The sequence below is a fragment of the Penaeus japonicus genome, unplaced genomic scaffold (genome assembly GCF_977035675.1).
Source record: "Penaeus japonicus unplaced genomic scaffold, GWHDUDI00000001_assembly GWHDUDI00000025, whole genome shotgun sequence".
Classification (NCBI taxonomy): domain Eukaryota; kingdom Metazoa; phylum Arthropoda; class Malacostraca; order Decapoda; family Penaeidae; genus Penaeus; species Penaeus japonicus.
Genome location: NW_028234427.1, coordinates 28,949,583 through 28,962,082, shown reverse-complemented (window position 1 = coordinate 28,962,082; position 12,500 = coordinate 28,949,583). Strand labels below are relative to the sequence as shown.

The 12,500-nt window shown below is 47.4% G+C and overlaps 1 protein-coding gene across 6 annotated transcripts in view; it reads left to right on the top strand.

Moving 5' to 3' along the window:
- Positions 1-12,500, top strand: part of LOC122252417 (uncharacterized) — a 125,470-nt gene that overhangs the window by 13,880 nt on the left and 99,090 nt on the right. Inside the window, exon 1 of one of the 6 annotated variants that reach the window (XM_086551561.1) lies at positions 10,521-10,536. The exons of 3 other annotated variants lie outside the window; for them this stretch is intronic. The gene's annotated coding sequence lies outside the window, so the exon portion shown is untranslated. Of the gene's footprint in view, positions 1-10,520; positions 10,642-12,500 lie in introns of those variants that run through there. 2 more of the 6 variants (XM_086551559.1, XM_086551560.1) reach the window with 2 other exon arrangements.

Genomic DNA, 12,500 nt, shown 5'->3' with positions numbered 1-12,500 from the left:
AGTATAAGAGTAATGCTAATGATCATAGCGATAATGGCAATAAAGTATGATGATAATTATGATGATTATCATGATAATAATTGCTGTAGTAGTAATGATAATAATCATTATCCTAGTATGAACAGTAGAACGGCAATTATCACTGTGAAATAGTTGCTAACGAAATCGTAATGGCATTTCCACCAAAGAGAGTCTCTTAATCGAACAGCATACCTAACTATTGATCTATTCAAAATGAAAACAAAAACATTTGGCTCATTAATGAAAACCGAGTATGTTGTTTATTAGTCCGAGTCGCCGGTCGAGGAAAGATTTCTACTTGACCTTGACTTTGCTTTGCGGGGGAGGGGGAGAGGAGGAGGAGGAGGAGGAGGAGGAGGAGGAGGAGGAGGAGGAGGAGGAGGAGGAGGAGGAGGAGGAGGGAGGAGGAGGGAGGAGGAGGAGGAGGAGGAGAGAGGAGGAGGAGGAGAGAGGAGGAGGAGGAGAGAGGAGGAGGAGGAGAGAGGAGGAGGAGGAGGAGGAGGAGGAGGAGAGAGGAGGAGGAGGAGAGGGGAGGAGGAGGAGAGAGGAGGAGGAGGAGGAAGAGAGGAGGAAGGAGAGGGAGGAGGGAGGAGGGAGGAGGAGGAGGAGGAAGGAGAAGGAGGAGAAGGAGAAGGAGAAGGAGAAGGAGAAGAAGACGAAGAAGAAGAAGATTGAGAAGAAAAAGAAGAAGAAGAAGAAGGAGCAGGACGAGCTGGAGGAGGAGTTGGTGGTGGAGGTGGAGCTGGAGGAAGAGGAGGACGAGGACGAGGAGGAAGAGGAGGAGGGGGAGGGGGAACGAAAGAGTGGGGGTTGCGAAGGAGGCGAGGGAAGAGGGGGGAGATGGTTGACGAGGGAGTGAAGATTTGGTGTGTGAGGGGGGGTGAGTAGGGAGGGGAAGAGGGGGGGGGCGATAGGGGGGTTGGGGTTGAGAGATGGCAGTGTGGAAGGGGGGGGGTAGTGATGAGGGAGAGGTTAAGATAGCGTTGTGAGGTTGAGGATGCTGAGGATGAGGTTCTCAAGGTGGTGGGGGGAGGTTGGGGGGGGGTGATCTCCCCCTCCGACAGACAACAGGCGACGCATCCGTTAAGGCTGCATGTGTCGAAAGCTTTGTTTTCTATTTAAAAAGACCAAGTGTCGGTTTTCAGCTTAACTTAATCTTTATTGATGTTTATGCCTTGTGTTATATACATACAGATAATGTATGTCTATATATATATATATATATATATATATATATATATATATATATATATATATATATATATATATATATATATATCCTGCAGAACACAGATTACTTTAACCTTGAATAAAAGTCTGTCGAGAAATTTTTATTATTTTTTCTTTTTTTTTCTTTTTTTACACATAAAGTATTCAAGGTTTGCTTTCGACGATGTCTATGAAATGAAAAAGTTTTCACTCTTCATGTGGTAGTTTTTTTTCCTTTATGAAGTCAGTATCATCATTCAGTAGATTTGTCAGTATCACCTTTATCAATGTTATAATCCTTATCAATGCCTTTATCAAATAAGTACAAGCAGTCCGACCTCGGTAGATATGTTGATCATTATAGTGTGTGCGTGTGTAAGTATTTGTGTTTGTATGTCCGAAATTTTGTGCGAGTTTGTTGATAAGTATGTGCAATGGTGTGCATGTATGTGTGTATTCACGTGTACATGTGTATAGATATAATGCATGCGTGTCTACGTGTATTTATGAGTATGTGTATACGTTCATGTGTGAATATGTGTGAGTGAGTGAGTGCCTCGGTCTGAATCGCATACCAGACGCACCAACTTGGAAGCTTCCTACAGCCACTCCCATGTCGCCCCTCCCCCTCGACCCCCCTCCTTCCCAAGCCCGCCCCCTTCCCCTCACCCTCCTCTCCGTCTGCCTCCCCCCACCCTTAGCTTCTCCTCCTTCTCCCTCTCAACCTCTTTTCCTCCTCCCCCCTCCTCAGCCCCCCCCCCATCCTCCCTCCCATCCCTCCTCACTCTCTCCTCCACCTCCTTCGTCTGGCCATTATCGCTCCTTTCCACTTCTTCCTTTAGCCACGCCCCCTTTCCTCTCAGACCTTCCCTCTTCACTTTTCCTCTTCCTCTTCCCTTTTCCTCTTCCTCTTCCCTCTCCCTCCTCCTTATGCTCCTGCTCCTGCTCCTCCTCCTCCTCCTGCTGCTCCTCCTCCTCCTGCTGCTGCTCCTCCTCCTCCTCCTCCTCCTCCTCCTCCTCCTCCTCCTCCTCCTCCTCCTCCTCCTCCTCCTCCTCCTCCTCCTCCTTCCATTCCTCTTCCTCCCCCTCTTTCCATCCATCTCCCTGTTCCACATTTGTTATTGGCGTGAATGTTATTTTTTGTGATTGATTTGTCGTTTTTTAAGATATGTTATTGATCAATAAACCTATGTTTATTGCATTTTCCCAATGATACAGACTTCGGGTGATACCATTAGCTTTATTATTATTATTATCAAGAGAGTAATGATATTTGATGATGATGTCCATACCAGCGTTGGGGATTATTATCACAATTTTTATGACCAGTATTCTTATTGCTGTCACCATCGACGTTTTCACCATCAACATTATCACTATTATTATCACCATTGATATCACCGCCACCATTATTCAAAGCTATACCCTCCCCCCCTTCCCTCCCTTTGTCAACACGCCGCCGCCGGTGTCACAGAATCACACAACCTTCACACCTCGGCCACTCCTGTAGCTCCTCCCTCTCCCCCCCTCCGTCTCTCTCTCTCTCTCTCTCTCACTCACTCACTCTTCTCACCTCTCTCACTCTTCTCTCCTCTCTCACTCTTTTCTCCTCTCTCACTCCTCTCTCCTCTCTCCTCTCTCCTCTCTCCTCTCTCTCTCCTATCTCTTCTCTCTCTCTCTCTCTCTCTCTCTCTCTCTCTCTCTCTCTCTCTCTCTCTCTCTCTCTCTCTCTCTCTCTCTCTCTCTCTCTCTCTCTCTCTCTCTCTCTCTCTCTCCTTCCCCTTGTCTTTCTGTCCCTCCCCTTTCTTCTCCTCCTCTCACCCCCTCCATCTCCCTATCCCTACCCTATCTTTTCCTTCTCCTCTCTCCCCTCCTCTCTCTATCCCTCCCCTTTCTCCTCCTCCTCCAACACGCTCTACCTCCGACCCCATCCCCCACCCCCACCCCGCTTTCCCTTCGTCCCTCTTCCCCCTTCCACCCCACCTCCTCCTCCCTCCACACTCGGGCAGTCTTGTTTTGACGTCCCGCCCAAGCCTTGTGCTGTGACCGAGTGCTGTGTGCTCTGTGTGAGGCGTTTCTGTGTGTGTGTGTGTGTGTGTGTGTGTGTGTGTGTGTGTGTGTGTGTGTGTGTGTGTGTGTGTGTGTGTGTGTGTGTGTGTGTGTGTGTGTGTGTGTGTGTGTGTGTGTGTGTGTGTGTGTGTGCGTGCGTGTGTGTGTGTGCGTGAGAGGTAATGAGAGGGAGCTGGTGAAAGTGTCTGTCTGTACTGTGTATGAGTCTGTTGGCCTGTGTGTATGATAGGGGAAGTGTGATTCAGCTTGTATGTGTGTTCATAATTGTGTGTGCTTGTATTTGTATCAATATAAGGAGTAGGAGTGTAAACGAATCCTGTTTACCAGCATCGTAGCATCCATGCTCGCAACAGAGGTTTAGTTGCATGCTCGCGGCAAACAACAGTGACGATATCAATATGGTTGTGGTGGAATTGCGGCCATGACGTCAAAAATGGGCATAAGCGCATGTGCTTGAGTTTTTTTTCTTTGTTTGTGTTATTACTGTCATCTTCATCATCAACATCTTCACCATCGCAACCACCATCATGGTTATCATCATCATCAATCTTTGATGACGAAATCAGGCATATCAAAATTCTAGTAGTAATGATTACCAAGTCATCAATGACGTCATCATTTTACTGACACCAATTACAGTGTCTTCGATATCAATGGTAGTAATAGTTGTTGGGAATAGTGATGCTGGTGGTAGCAGTGAGAGAATATTGTTGTCAGCAGTAGTTGTTGATTAAGCTAGTGGCAGTAGCAATCATGGTCGTGGTCGTGGTAGTAGGAATATTAATGGCAGTTGTAGTACGTGTAGTAATAGAAGTGGTGGTGGTAACAGTAATGGCAGCAGTGATAGAAGTAGTAACAGAATATGCGGTTGTGGTAGTAGTGGTAGGAATGGTAACCATGGTGGTAATGATAGTGATAATTATGATGATAGCTGTAGTGTTACTAACAATGGCGGTCGTGGTAGTGATTATAGTAAATTTAGTAGCAATAAAAGTAATAATGGTTATGGAGGCAGTAGCAGTAATGGTGATGGTAGTAGCAATAATAACACCAATTGTGGTTGCGGTATTAGTAATGGTACAAGTAATGACGTCATTAGTAGTGATTGTGGTACTAGTAATGGTGCCAGTAGTAATGCCAATAGTAGCAATAGTAGTAATAGTAGCAGCATAAACAATAAAAGCAAAAGTAGTAGTATTAATTATAGGAGTGGCGGCATCAAAAGGTGCGGCAGCAGTAGTATTAGTAATAGTAGCATTATTATTATTATTATTATTATTAGTAGTAGTAGTAGTAGTAGTAGTAATAGTAATAGTAGTAGTAGTATTGGTCGTAGCAGTAGTGGTAGAAGTAGTGGAATTAGGCTAGCAACAGAGAAATACCTATTGCTTCTCGGCCATCCGTTGAGTTCCGGTGAGACGGGCGTGCGGGCGTGCGGGCGTGCAGGCGGGCTGGTGTTGTTTATCTAGGGTCGCGAAGCCCCATTCCTGCGCGCCCAACATGGAAACTGGCTGCAGCACTCCCTGCGCTCCTCCGTCCCTCGCCTCTCCTCTCCTCTCGCCTCTCCTCTCGCCCCGCCGCCGTCACCCGGGCCCGTAGGGACAGATCCTCCTCCTCCTTCGCCTTCTTCTTCTTCCTTCCTTTTTTTCTTCCACCTCCTCCTTCTTCTATTTCCTTCTCTTCTTCTTTTTCTTCTCCTGCTCTTCCTTTTCTTCTTCTTCTCCTGCTCTTCCTTTTCTTCTTCTTCTTCTCCTCTTCCTTTTCTTCTTCCTATTCTTTTTCCTCTTCCGTCTCATCCTCCACCTTCTTCTTCTTCGTCTTTTCTTCTTCCGTCTCCTCCTCCACCTTCTTCTTCTTCGTCTTTTCCTCCTCCTCTTGCCTACCTCGCGACCAGGAATGTTCCTTCGCCCTCCTCCTCCTCCGCTCCTTCGCCCCTTTCTTGGGATTGCCTTTTACCCCCCACCCCTACCCTACCCATTCCTTCATCCCCCCACCCCTACCCCCTCACCCTCACCCATTCCTTCATCCCCCCACACCCCTTCACCCATCCCTCCCCCCCTCCACATATACTCCTTGCCCCTCCCTCCTCCCTAATCCCCAGTGGGGATGCTAGGGATGCCCTCGCTCCTCCGTGGGGAACCAGGCTCGCTTTTTTCTCTCAGGGGACAGGGGCTGGGGTCGGCTGGGGTAGGGTTTGGGTAAGGTTGGGGCAAAGCGGGTAAGAGGGTGGGGTTATGGTGAGACGGGGTGGAGGGGGTTGAGGTGGATAGAGATGGAGGTAGAGATGGGATGTATGGGCATATATGTTTATATGGACACACACATACACGGACACGTCCCCCCCCCCACACACACATACACACATACACACAGAATCATGTAGATGTACATGCATGCATGAATATATAGTGGAAATGAGAAGAGAGAGAAAGTGAAGGAGAAAAAATCTACCCAGAGCGAAGGCAACTATCAGGTCATTACAAAATCACTGCATTCCTTCGCGTCGTAAGAACATAGTGAAACAATGATGAAATACAATTTAAAATCAACACACTACTCTCTCTCTCTTCTTCACACACACACACACACACACACACACACACACACACACACACACACACACACACACACACACACACACACACACACACACACACACATACACGCGTATGCATATCCAAGATGCATACGGCCATCACGTTCGCAAGGCAGCGTAAGTGGCCCTTGTGTGTGATATCGGCGAGATTAAAATACACAAGACGGAATTAATTACGTCCCAGCCCTGAACAAGGTCTCGAGGTACTGGAAGCGACGCCATTTTGACGAGCCCCTCGATCGTAGTCCAGCTAACCTGGCCACATTTTTGCGGTCGCCACAACTGTGTGAAATTGGAACATGAATTTCAACGTTAGCTGTCTTTTTTCCGAGAGTCAAGTAAAAGGATTTTTTTGGTTAATCTGAATGTATATATATTTTTTTTTGTGGGGGTGGATGGAATGGGGTACCCCCTTCGTTTTGCTATAGTATTTATTCTACTTCCGTCCAAAATGAGGCATCATTTCAACAGATAAAATTAGTTCTAAGGAGAGCCATAGTCAGGTGCACTTGGTACTCCTAAAACTATGTTTTCAGTCTCGCCAGACTAGAAAAAAGATAAAACTCTCAAAAACGCGTTTATTTACCTGAACACTGAGCCATGTTTCCGCAACAAGTCGGATTTCCCGCCAAATTTGGTCACGTGTCCACGTCGCAGCGTGTTGCTTCAGTACGTGAATTAGTATTTTTTTCCAACTTGTCTTTTTTTGTAATATCCAGAAGTCTTGGCATGGCTAGCATTCCACCGTGCACCTGGACGTTGAGCGTAGCCGCAGGTGGAGAGTTCTGAAACACCGGTATTCTTCCACCAAATTCCAGAAATATGGATGGATTGGACCCTCGGTTTCATAAGAATTTATATTACAATGGACTGGGCTGGAGACGAGAGAGAAAGGTTTGTAAAGTCCAGGGTTCACTACAAACACGTTACTGTTAGTCTACGCTGTGTAGGCTTACATATCAATGAAGGTGATATGTGGGGTTTCTCACTTACTTCTCTCCTTTCATCTGGGAAAGTATGGTATAAATACACACTAATCTCACGAGGGTTCTAACCAGGAAAGCTAAAACTAGTATATGGATATGCGTAATAAAGGACATTAACGTAAGAGAAGTGAAGGAGGAGGAGGAAGAAGAAGAAGAAGAAGAAGACGAAGAAGAAGAAGAAGAAGAAGAAGAAGAAGAAGAAGAAGAAGAAGAAGAAGAAGAAGAAGAAGAAGAAGAAGAAGAAGAAGAAGAAAAAGAAGAAGAAGAAGAAAAGGAAGAAGAAGAAGAAGAAGAAGATGAAGATGAAGAACAAGGAGGAGAAGGAAAAGGAGAAGAAGAGGGATGCTGAACACTATGCCAACGACTTTCCTCCCTCCATCCCAATGAACCCCGTAACCTGCGTACCGACCATCCCAATACCATCAAGTACCGCCCCGGCAACCACTCACCAGTTATTCTAACAATCCCCGTACACACAATCCCATTAATCTTCCGGCAAGATAACTGAACAGCCTCCCGACAAACTAATGATTGGGCTATGACCAACCGCAGGCGCAAAGCCCGGAGTCCACTTCAGGCAGACTTCAGGTATCCTTGACTTCATGTCTCCTCTCCGCCGCAGACAGTTCCAACCCGGCGCTCGGGCTTGGTCTCCTCGCACCTACAGACAGACGGGCGTTCCTTCGTCTGCTGGGAACACGCGCGCGCGGCTGGTCCTCTCATGGCGAGGAAATCTATTTTTATATCTTCATGCGACTGCAAGCCAGTCAGTCAGATGAACTGTGAATGCAGACTGGACGGACTCGTAGACACAGTGATGCTGCTTCGACCCTACACTCCATCACTCGTACCACACAATCATTTCTACCACAGTACCACATCGCAACCTGCCTACTTACAGCATCTACTATTAGGAGTTGGTCTATACATCTACACTCTCCAGGTAGTCGACGCATCAACAAATTGTATGTTGGTGCCCCACGGAAGCGACGAACATGGTTGTAGACTATGAATTAAATTATTAAAAATGAAGCTGCCTGCATATCTGGCGTCATACGATATGGTTGAGTTGGGCCCGCAAGGCCTCTCCGCTCAAAGTGACCCCCGTTCAGAGCACATTCCTGGCTAGGGACGGACACCAGTCATGGATAAATAGATCTCCTTTGTTCTACCACTCTCATGCGATTGTAAGTGGTTATTGGGTGTAATTAGATACATAAATTGATTCGAGTGTGTGTAAGTGAGCGACGCTAAAAGGAGCGAAGCTATTTAAAGAGAAGAAAAATGTGGTTTGGCCGCGCAGGGTGATGGGGGTGGCATGGCGGACGGTCGGCCATTGTGCCTCGCTGCAGGGGGTTACTGCGTCCAGAACCCTGACTCATACGATGGCATGCAGAGCCACAAACATTATTTAATTCTATTTCCACTCTTATTCTGAGTTATATCGTCAGATTTTCACACATTTGTTTTGAGAATACTTACGATAATGATAACGTTTTAAAAATAGATAGAATATTCCGTCGAGGGATATAAGGAGAAGGCGAGGGAAACCAAAAAATAAGGCATTCGGACACACAGCGCGTCACGCACTCGGGGATCTGGGTTACCTGCTCAAAACTAACACCGTTTTCGCACCTTGGACAATTAACGCGTCCTTTGATGAAGTCGGATATTCTCCAACTATTTTTGTCCTGGAAAAAACAAAACAAAATCCTCCTCAGGTTACCAGTGTTGAAGGTTATTTGAACGTCACACATCATAAGGACGTAAATGTTTGTTAATAAATAGGAAAGGAAGGGGGTGGAAATATATTGCCGTTATCTAATTCCAAACACCGATAAAACCGACTGGCGCAGAAACAACACTGGAGTAAGAAACACGATCCACACAGATAATAAACGGTAACTCAAGCCGGGGAAAAGTGCAAGTGGTAGAATGCGAGGACGTGAATGTAGCTGCGAGTTGGAGAATAGGGTAGAGCGAGAGAGCGCCGGCGAGCACCCGGGTACAGTCATCCTCAGGGACAAGGTTCTCTCCTGGCCTCGCTGGCCGAAGGACTCGATGCGATGCGAGAAAAAAGGCGGTAAATAAAGAAATAGTTTCTCTATACATTCCTTTCCTTCGCAAGGGAAAAAAAGTTTTGGTTCTGCCGCAGGACTCGAGGGCGCTGGGGAGATATTGTGAGATGTTCTCGCGGTCATAACTTCGTCGCTGTAACTAGCCAGCCTCCTCGCCTCTGAAAACCATGACCGGCACTCCTTGCCTTCCATTCCTTACGCTTGCCATTTACCTTGTCTCGCAACAGAAACTGCAATACAGCGTCGCCTGCGGATGGCTCAACACGCAAACAAATTTATCTTTTCCCCCACGACGGAGATAGACCATTGCAATTGCTTTCTGTCTGTAGGATTGCAAGCACGATTGCACGAGGACGATTTACTCCACTGCCTACACGACACTTGACAGTAATTAGTTGGAGCTTTTATGTGAGATTCCTGCAGCGCTCGGGTGGGACAGGTGCGCTGTTTGTTTTTCTCGCCTCGCAAAAATGTCGGCGTCTTCATAAGTTCTTTGGGGAGGGTTAAACGCCGGGAGAGGTGTGTGTGTTGCTGGGGGGGGGGGGTCTGAGCAACACTGCGACGTTGTCTGGAAGTACGTGTTTCGCAGGACAGTGTCTGAACGTAGGGATTACGACGAGGGAAGAAAGTGGCCGTGGACGGCGATGACGGGGCTCGCGGCGTTAACTTGACTCTCCATGATTTACGGATTAGATTACGCGCTCATGAGGACAGATTAGGTAATGAGGATTCGACGGCGGTGGCGAGAGTGGAGTCGGAAAGAGGAAACAGCGATGGAATGCCGTGTACAGCTGATACCCGCTATCGCTCCATGTGATTGCCTCGGCTTGCCAGATAACGGCCCTCGATGTGCCTCTCACTTGCACGTGCGTCTCGTAACTCTGAGCGCCGCATAATTTCTTACATGATATAACTTTGTTCCACATAATTTGGTACAACACATAAGATCGTGCGCCGCCGCAACTTTTTACGCCGCATTAAACGTTTAACAATTTGAACGTCAAACATTTACCCAAATTTAAAGTTTATGTTGAAGCACTCATTTAAATTATATTCACATAACCTTGTACGTGTCTCAAACAACCATATGGTTAGAGAGCTGTACCTTGAACATTGGACTCATTATGTACTACAAGGGTTTCTACAGTGCAGGTTTACAGTGCAGCTGCCTTTACCTGCTGTGCAGAAGGAAGGTGATTTAGGAAGTAGATCGTTTATTTTTTGTGTTTATCTTGCTTCACCCATCATTGATAATTTCACACTATTGCACCATAGACAATACCGGAGTGTATTTTTACGACTCGAGTCTGAGAACCGCCTTCAGCACCACAGCCGTGCACTCGAACTTGCATTACTGCAGGACAAGACGAAAGCACGTTGCAGTGGCAGAGTTCGCCAACAGCAGTCCTCCGAGAGTACATCTCCACCACCACAGCCAAAGTACACCCGCCCCACTGCCGGAGTACACGGCCCACAGGCGCGCCAGGTACCAGATAGTGACGTCAGGAGGGTGGAATGTGAAGTACCATGTTTTTGAGATATAGCTTCAGTCTTAGGTGGGCCGGCGACTCCCCCGGTATGTGCACCAAGTTTAATACTGCTGTTATGCACGTACTGACCAGAATCAGGAACCCGCAGCACTCGCTTGATTCTCGTGCAGGTCTTGTGGTACGCGCGGTAGGTAGGTTGGCTGTGTGATTGGAAATATTAGCATGCGAGTTGTCGGCTTGTGGGAACTGCGATGAAGAGGCTTGGCGATTGGGGTTTGATGGCTTGTTAGGAAAACACGGGCTTGAATTTTGATTAGCTTTTTTGTCATTTTCTCTCGGTGTTGTTGTTATTGTTGTTGTTGTAATCGATTTGAAATTCTTTTATGGCATCTTCTCTCTCCGTCGTTATTGTTATCGCGGTTGTTGTTATTATTAGCGATTAGTTTTTTTTTTGCGTCATTTTCCTCGGGTGTTATTATCGTCGTGGTGGAAGCTGTGGTCTGTAGCACCGTGTGTTCGTGCATCGGGCTATAATTGAAAAATGCACTGGGCTTTGTTTTATGGCACGGCAGATGCACCACTCCAGGCTATGATGCTGAGAGAGATTCACGCCCGGGAGATGAACGGGGGAAGTCCCTCGTCCATCTTCCCGCTGGAACACCAGACGCATTACAGTTGTTTTTCGGAATTATGTTACGATGGAATACTGTAGCTCTGGGATTTTGCGGATTTGTTTTATTCTCATTTCGGTATAGTAGTCAGAGTTATGATGCAATGTAACGCTGTTGTTCTATCAGTCTATGTAGTCGTCAGAGGTATGATACGTGTTTATGAGATGCTGGTGTTCTAGGGGAGCATTTTTTTGCGAATCCATTAGTCATAATATTATATGGATAAGAAATGTAGTAGGTCAGTATAGTAAGCTCTTTCCCTTTCTCTTTTTCAAAATGTTCAGCAGGCAGATAGAGACATGCTTAAGAAATGCTGTAATTACACCACGTTGCAGTTCTTTCTTTTATTCTTTATAAATAAAATCGTTGGAATTATGATACGTGTTTCTGAAATGCCGTAGCTCAATGAGGGAGTGTGCGCGCGTGATGCCAGACCGTTGCTAAATGACCGAAGGGCATTTACCTTGGGCATCAGTGCAGGTTCGAGCTGCCCCTCACGCCGCCAGCCTGCAGCATGTCACATCATGGTAAAAGAATGCTGATGGTCAGCATATTAGTCTTGATTGTGTCTCGGATTCGCCTCCGATTTGCATGGGTTGTGTCCCGCGCTGCTTACCTGCTTGCCGATCGCTGCGCGTTTAGTATATGCTCACCATACTGGACTGAAGTCTAGGAGTACTCGCATTTACATATCCTCAAAGTGCGATGCTTTTTTCTACCTTTTGTTTTCTGAATACAAAGTGCTCTCCTTTTTTACGTTGGGTCTGGTTCCTTCCCCCACCCCACTCTCTGCCCTCCCCATCTTGATCCCTCTCCCTTCTCCTCCCCTCCCCAACAAGACTCCTCCACCCCCTCCCCACTCTCGCTCTCCCAGCCTATCCATACCCAGACTCCCCCCCCACCCTATCGTAGCTCCCTTCTCCCCTCCCCCTCCCCCTCCCCTCCCCTCCCCCTCCCCCGGGACCGGCACGCAGGGCTGGGCGCAGCGTGGGCTGTTCTCTAGGCTCGGTGGCCGCGCACTCGGGGATTCAGCCGCAGTGATACGTACGCGGTCGCTCGCCAGCCTCCGATTCCTGGAGATTTGCGAATGTTTGGGGCAGATTCGCGAATCATGCACAGTGCAGGGTCGCGTTGCAGGGTAGCCTTGCAGGGCACCAGCGTTGTTCGTGGTCTGGATGTGACCGGCCGCCTTGTCTCTGTCTGTCTGGTTGTCTGTCTATCTCTGTTTCTCTCTATTTCTCTCTCTCTCTCTTTCTCTCTTTCTCTCTTTCTCTCTTTCTCTCTCTCTCTCTCTCTCTCTCTCTCTCTCTCTCTCTCTCTCTCTCTCTCTCTCTCTCTCTCTCTCTCTCTCTCTCTCTCTCTCTCTCTCTCTCTCTCTC